The sequence below is a fragment of the Orycteropus afer genome, unplaced genomic scaffold (genome assembly GCF_000298275.1).
Source record: "Orycteropus afer afer isolate SDZICR_OR568_19922 unplaced genomic scaffold, OryAfe1.0 scaffold00034, whole genome shotgun sequence".
NCBI lineage: Eukaryota > Metazoa > Chordata > Mammalia > Tubulidentata > Orycteropodidae > Orycteropus > Orycteropus afer.
This window is the reverse complement of record NW_006921621.1, coordinates 11,280,163-11,286,829: the sequence shown is the minus strand read 5'-3', so window position 1 is coordinate 11,286,829 and position 6,667 is coordinate 11,280,163. Positions and strand designations below refer to the sequence as shown.

The 6,667-nt window shown below is 44.1% G+C and overlaps 1 pseudogene; it reads left to right on the top strand.

Moving 5' to 3' along the window:
• Nucleotides 1-4,298: 4,298 nt before the first annotated feature.
• On the top strand, nucleotides 4,299-6,378 carry LOC103193172 (annotated as a pseudogene).
• The last annotated feature ends 289 nt before the right edge of the window (nucleotides 6,379-6,667 follow it).

The window sequence follows — 6,667 nt, the reverse complement described above, 5'->3', positions numbered from 1 at the left end:
ATTATCTTCTGTGTCTGTGTCAATTGGTTTCCCTTTTCTTTGTTGAAGAGGGTCTGTACAATCCTTCTGCCTAGTCCACCATCTTGCCGGAACTCTGTATATTCTGTTTCTTAAAATCATTTTATATACCTTTTATTTTAAATTATCTAAGAAAGACATGAATATACTTACAATGTAAGAAATTCAAACAACATGAAAGAATGTAAACTAAAAAGTGAAGATTCTTCTTAACTATCTATCTGTGCCTACCTACTTCCTGTCTCAACACAAACTCTGTCTCACTCACCTCTCTGAGGTAACTTCTTAAATCATTGGAACATTGTGTTTAGTACAATAATTGGTAAAACAGTTTCATGCCATAATGGAAGGTAGGAAGTTATAGATCCAAACCCATTACCATTGAGTTGGTTCTGACTCACAGCCACCTGAGACAGAGTAGAACTGCCTCCATGGGTTTCCAAGGCTATAAATTTTTATGGAAGCATCTTTCTCCCACAGAGCAACTGGTGGGTTAGAAACACTCAACATTTGGTTAGCAGCCCAGTGCTTTAACAACAGCACCACCAGAGCTCCTTTGCTATTGCCCAGTGACTGCTATATGCCTCCTGTTTCTCCAGTTCCTTCAAGCTTAATGTTCCATAAATATAAGGGCCTATAGGGAGCTCTGGTAGCATAGTGGCTAAGACACTTGCCTGCTAATCAGACGGCTGGCGGTTCAAACCCACCAGCCACTCCTCGGAAGGAAGGTTGGGCAATCCTACTTCCGTAGTGATACTGCCTCGGAAACCCAAGGAGGGGTTGCTATGAGTCGGGTTTGACTCGACGGCACATAACAACAACAACAACATAGGAGCCCCATTGGCATAGTGCCTAAGGCATCTGACTACTAACCAGAAGATTGGCAGTTCAAACTCACCAGCCACTCATCGGAACGAAGATGGGGCAATCTACTTCCATAGTGATACCACTTCAGAAACCCAAGAAGGAGTCACTATGAGTTAGATTCGACTCACTATCAGTGAGTTTGGGTTTTTATTTAAAGGAGGAACATGATAATAGGAGTAGTATAGTACATAAGGATGGCATCCTAAGGCCAGGAGAATGGCAATGTGGGTTGGACCAAGTACAGTGGCACAAGGAAATGCCAGAGGGCATAAGTATGGAGACAGCCCATTCTTGTCATAGGCTTTATTTAAGGACAGGTATGTGTGTAGTCACATCACAACCTGCCTACTCCTTCATCCCTAGCTCTTCTTTTGCCATAGATTAGCCCCTTGGACACCTCCCTTCTCATTCTCTAGACCCAAAAGTGGCCTTTAGAAGGATAGATTTAAAAAGCCCTTTCCCAGCACTTTATAACTGTGTCCACTCAAACCTTCCTTCTGGTCCAGCTCTGGCCTTGTGACTGGTTTTGAAGGTGTGTTTCCAGGATCCAATCCTGATTTCATACCCTGGATCTGATAAGCTGTTCCAGGACATGTCACTTTCTTGATAACATGCCCAGCACATTAAGATCATCTCAACTTTGTGGCCTGTTCTTGCTCTCATAGGTCCCCTACCCTTGAATCCCACCCAAAAGCTGAAGTAAGTAGGCTTCCCTAATACAGAGCATGACAGTATTAACTTCCTCCTGGCATCCACAGCTGTCTTATCTTCTTAGCACCTTCTTCTCTGAAGTGAACAGGGCCAGTTAACCTGCCATGACCCAAGATATGACAGGTCATACAAGCAGGAAATAAATGGGTAGCAAAGACATACGTTGTGAGGGAACTTTGCCACAACAATCTATGTGATAGATAGGAGTGGTAGAGAAGCATGGTCCAGAGCTCATGCTTAAGAGCTGGGGAAGCTGTCATCAATTCCTCTCAGCGATTTCTGATCATATACTCCATAGCCATGGGTTATTAGTCACAGAGGTAGTGCCAAATGATGACCATAGTTGCTGGTGGTCTTCTCTGTTCACCTGAATACTATGGTACATGCACAATATCACAGAACAAATAGGGCATGGAACACTATGAACAGTGCCTTACAAGCTGAGTTGGGGAGCAACTTCAGAGCGCCTCCCATCCTAAACTTTGCCTTGAGATGACGTATATAACCCTGACAATGAATAAAGCACAAAAGCCTTCCATAAGGCTCTCCTGGCATGCCTGCACATTGGTGAAGTCTGCCCTCTGCCCCTCATGTTAGATTAATCAGCACAGTTGCCACAGGCACTGAGCTATTGCTTAAAACCTATATAGTTATAAGGAAGTGAAAAGAGCTCAAGACTTGCAACAGAAAACTCAGATAGAGGTCCCAGGTTTGACAAAGCTCTGGGTCTCAACTTCCTTACTTGCACAGCAAACAGGATGAGCTACATACCTTCGAAGATAACTAGGAGCTTTAACATTTAATGAAACTGTGTTTTTCCTCCATTAGTGAAACAAGAGAAACTACTTAGTTTCATTATCACCCAAGCCACTCCCTGCAATGTTATTCAGACAACTAAAATACCTATTTATCTACTGAATCAATAAGATGCTCCTAACCATCCAACCCACGGATTTGCTTGGGGATGTATCTCCCAGTTGGGTTGATAGATAACCAGATTACAAGTTCCTTGCAGGAGCAAATGCTTTACTATTCCTCTTTCCTAAGTTAGCACAAAGTATTAAAAAAAAAAAAAAAAAAAAAAAACCTCACTGCTGTAGAGTCTACACTCCTCCTTGGGTGTCCAAAGCAGTATCACTATGGAAGTAGATTGCCCTATCTTCCTTCTGAGGAATGGCTGGTGGGTTTGAACCGCCAGCCTCCTGGTTAGTGGTCAAGTGCCTTAGCACTACAGCACCAGAGCTCCAAGCACTAAGTTGGGCACATAGTAAGTCTGCAACAATCCATTGTGTGCAAAGATTTAGACTAAGACGTCCTGCCTGCCTTTCCCACCTAACCCTCTCTGGAACAAAGAATGCTGTGTGAAAGCTGTGGGAGTTTGAAAGGCATCTTGGAGAAGAGGCAATTCTCTGTGCTGAACTAAGTGACCCACATTCATCCTGGACTCTGTGCCAACCAGCTCAACAAAGAGGTTCAGACAAAGAAATCTGCTCAGATGGAAGATACGTAGATCACAAGACTGCTCCACTGTTTGCTAAGTTTTTTAAATACCCCAGCAGCATGTACAAAGGGGTCTCAAAAAGCCATTTAAAGGAGCATGATATAATATGACAGTTTCAGAATGGCTTCTGAGGCGGAATACCCAAACCAAACCTACTGCCCTTGAGTGAATTTCGACTCTAAGCAACACAACAGGATAGAGTAGAACTGTCAGAACAGAGAGAACTGTCCCATAAGGTTTCCAAGGTTGTAAGTCCTTTACAAAGAAGCAAACTGCCATATCTTTCTCCCAAAGTGGATGGTGGGTTCCAACAATAGACTTTTGGTTAGCAGCCAAGCGCTTAATCGCTGCACCACCAAGGCTCCTTAATGAGGCATAACATACACTAAAAGTACAATTTAGAGGAGAAAGAAATAGTTGGGACAAAATCCAACAAAGAATGTCATGCAAAGGGTAAGTATTAACATTGTTGTTCTTGTTGTTATTTGCCATCGAGTCGGCCCCGACTCATAGCGACCCCTCTTTGGGTTTCCGAGGCAGTATCACTACGGAAGTAGGATTGCCCAACCTTCCTTCCGAGGAGTGGCTGGTGGGTTTGAACCGCCAGCCTTCTGGTGAGCAGTCAAGTGCCTTAGCCACTATGCTACCAGAGCTCCCAAGTATTAACATTAATAAGAATTAATTCTTCTTGTAGAGACCCGTAGGTTGGGCAATCTACTTCCATAGCGATACCGCTTCGGAAATCCAAGGAGAGGTCTCTATGAGTCGGATCAGACTCGATGGCAGTGAGTTTGGTTTAGTTTTTTTTTTTTTTTGTAGAAACACATACTCAAATACAGCACGAAACGTGCGGAAGATGACGACCGCGGCAGCCCCAGCAGGGTTACGTTTGGAAGTCAATTCCTGCCACTGCTGCAGGTGCAGCAGTCCCAGGGACTGCACGGCGGCAGCGGCGGCGCGCGCGCGCTCCCGCGGCACCCTGGACGGAGGCCGGCGGAGGCCAACGAAGCGAGCTAGGTGGGCGGTGGCAGCCAACGGCAGTGTCGCGCACCGGTGGCGGGCGGATCCGCGTCCCAGGGCTGCTGGGGCGGCGCGAGAGGCAGGCTAGGGGCGAGTTGGCCGCGGGGACCTGCTGTCTCCACTCCAGCGGAATCTCGGCCTCTTTGATCACCAGGACCTTGCTCCGGGGCTAGGTAGGAAAATGAGTGACAACGACGAATTTAGAGAGCAGTTGCGGATGCAGGAATTGTACGGAAGCCCCAAAAATCGCAATCCCCAGGAAGATCCCGGCGGAGAAGCCTATTCTTTGGGGCAGCAGGCCGCCGACACCCCCTACGAGTGGGATCTGGACAAGAAGGCATGGTTCCCCAAGATCACTGAAGATTTCATTGCTACATACCAGGCCAATTATGGCTTCTCTGATGATGGTGCCTCCAGCTCTGCTGCAGACATACAAGATGTCAGTGCTGGTGATGGAGGGGAAACTTCGCAGAGAAAAACTTCTGAGCCCACTGAGCCCAAAAAGAAGGGAGAAAAAAGAAAGGCCGAATCAGGATGGTTTCAAGTTGAAGATGACAGAAATACAAATGTGTATGTGTCTGGTTTGCCTCCAGACATTACAGTGGATGAATTTATACAGCTCATGTCCAAATTTGGCATTATTATGAGAGATCCTCAAACAGAAGAATTTAAAGTTAAGCTTTACAAAGATAACCAAGGAAATCTTAAAGGAGATGGGCTTTGCTGTTATTTGAAGAGAGAATCTGTGAAGCTGGCATTAAAACTTTTGGATGAAGATGAAATTAGAGGCTACAAATTACATGTCGAGGTGGCAAAGTTTCAACTGAAGGGGGAGTATGATGCCTCAAAGAAGAAGAAGAAGTGCAAAGACTATAAGAAGAAGCTGTCTATGCAACAAAAGCAATTGGACTGGAGACCTGAGAGGAAAGCTGGACCATTCCGAATGCGCCATGAGCGAGTTGTCATCATCAAAAATATGTTTCATCCTGTGGATTTTGAGGATGATCCGTTGGTGTTAAATGAAATCAGGGAAGACCTTCGAGTAGAGTGTTCAAAGTTTGGCCAAATTAAGAAGCTCATTCTCTTTGACAGACATCCAGATGGTGTGGCATCTGTGTCTTTCAGGGATCCAGAGGAAGCTGATAATTGTATTCAAACCCTTGATGGAAGGTGGTTTGGCGGCCGTCAAATCACTGCTGAAGCATGGGATGGGACTACAGATTATCAGGTGGAAGAGACCACGAGAGAAAGAGAGGAAAGGCTAAAAGGATGGGAGGCTTTCCTCAATGAGCCGGAGGCCAGCAGAGGCATTCAGCGTGCACATCTCACCAGTGTTTTGGAAAGAGCAGGGCCCTCCAGGGTGAGGCATATTTCAGAGCATCTTGGCACATCTCGAATGAATGCTTCAGAAGCCCCAGCTGAAGCACCACTAGATGAAAAGAAGCTTGCAAAACCACAAGACGGGGGAGAATTAGAAGAAGAGGCTTCTGAAAACGATGCTAAAGAAGGCAGCCTTAATGAAGAGCCTCCAGAAGGCTTCTGTGAAAGGGCGTCTGAGGAAGTCAGTCTTGGAAAAGACTCTGAAGAGAATGGCTCCAAAAGAGAACCTCAGACGAAGAAACTTGAAAAAAGATTATGAAGAGAATGGCCTTTAAAAAGAGTCTGAAGAAGACGGCTGTGGAAAGTGCTTTGAAATTGAGGATGGCCCCCAAAAAGAATTGGAAGAAAATGGTCTTGGAAAAGAAATTGATAAGGATGACTCCAAAAAAGACTTTGAAAATATTCTTGAAAAAAAGAAGACTGAAAAGTCAATTTGAAGATGATGGCTCTGAAAAAGTGTTTGATCAGAAGGGTTCTGAGAGAGAGTTTGATGAAAGATTCAGATGAAAAGGAAGAAGTGGAAGACACATATGAAAAAGTATTTGATGATGAGTTAGATGAAAAAGGGGAAAGAAAATGCAGAAGAAAGGGAGCTTGAAGATGCTGATGGAAAGGAGGAGGATGAGGCAGGGGAGAAGCTGTTTCAAGATTCAGATGAAAAGGAAGCTTAAAAAAGATACAGTTGAGAAGTCGTTTGACAATGATGATCTTGACAAGTTGTTTGATGAGAATTCCAGTGACAAGTGTTTGGATCTGACAAGAGGGGAATTCTGGGTTATTTTGGAAATCTTCAGGAAGAAGGGCCCCTGACCACAGGCAGCAATTTTGTCCTCAGTAGTGATGATGATGATGATGATGATGATGATGACAATGGTATCTAAACCCTTCACTTGCTTTTTCAGGAATGGTCTACATTTGCCTCTGCTTTAGGATAATTATTAGTAGTATTATATAAACATGTGCATAGTGCTAGAATGTCATCGGATCAATGAATGCATTGATGTTTTCATTGTTACCTGTACTTAATCATTTTAAATATGTATTAATTGGTTGTTCATTTAAAAGTTCATAGTCATAATGCACATAAACTGGATACTTGTCCTTTTATCAGATTTGTTAAATGCATGCAGAATAACATTTTAAAAAATAATTCTGATTGAAGTTTGTGAT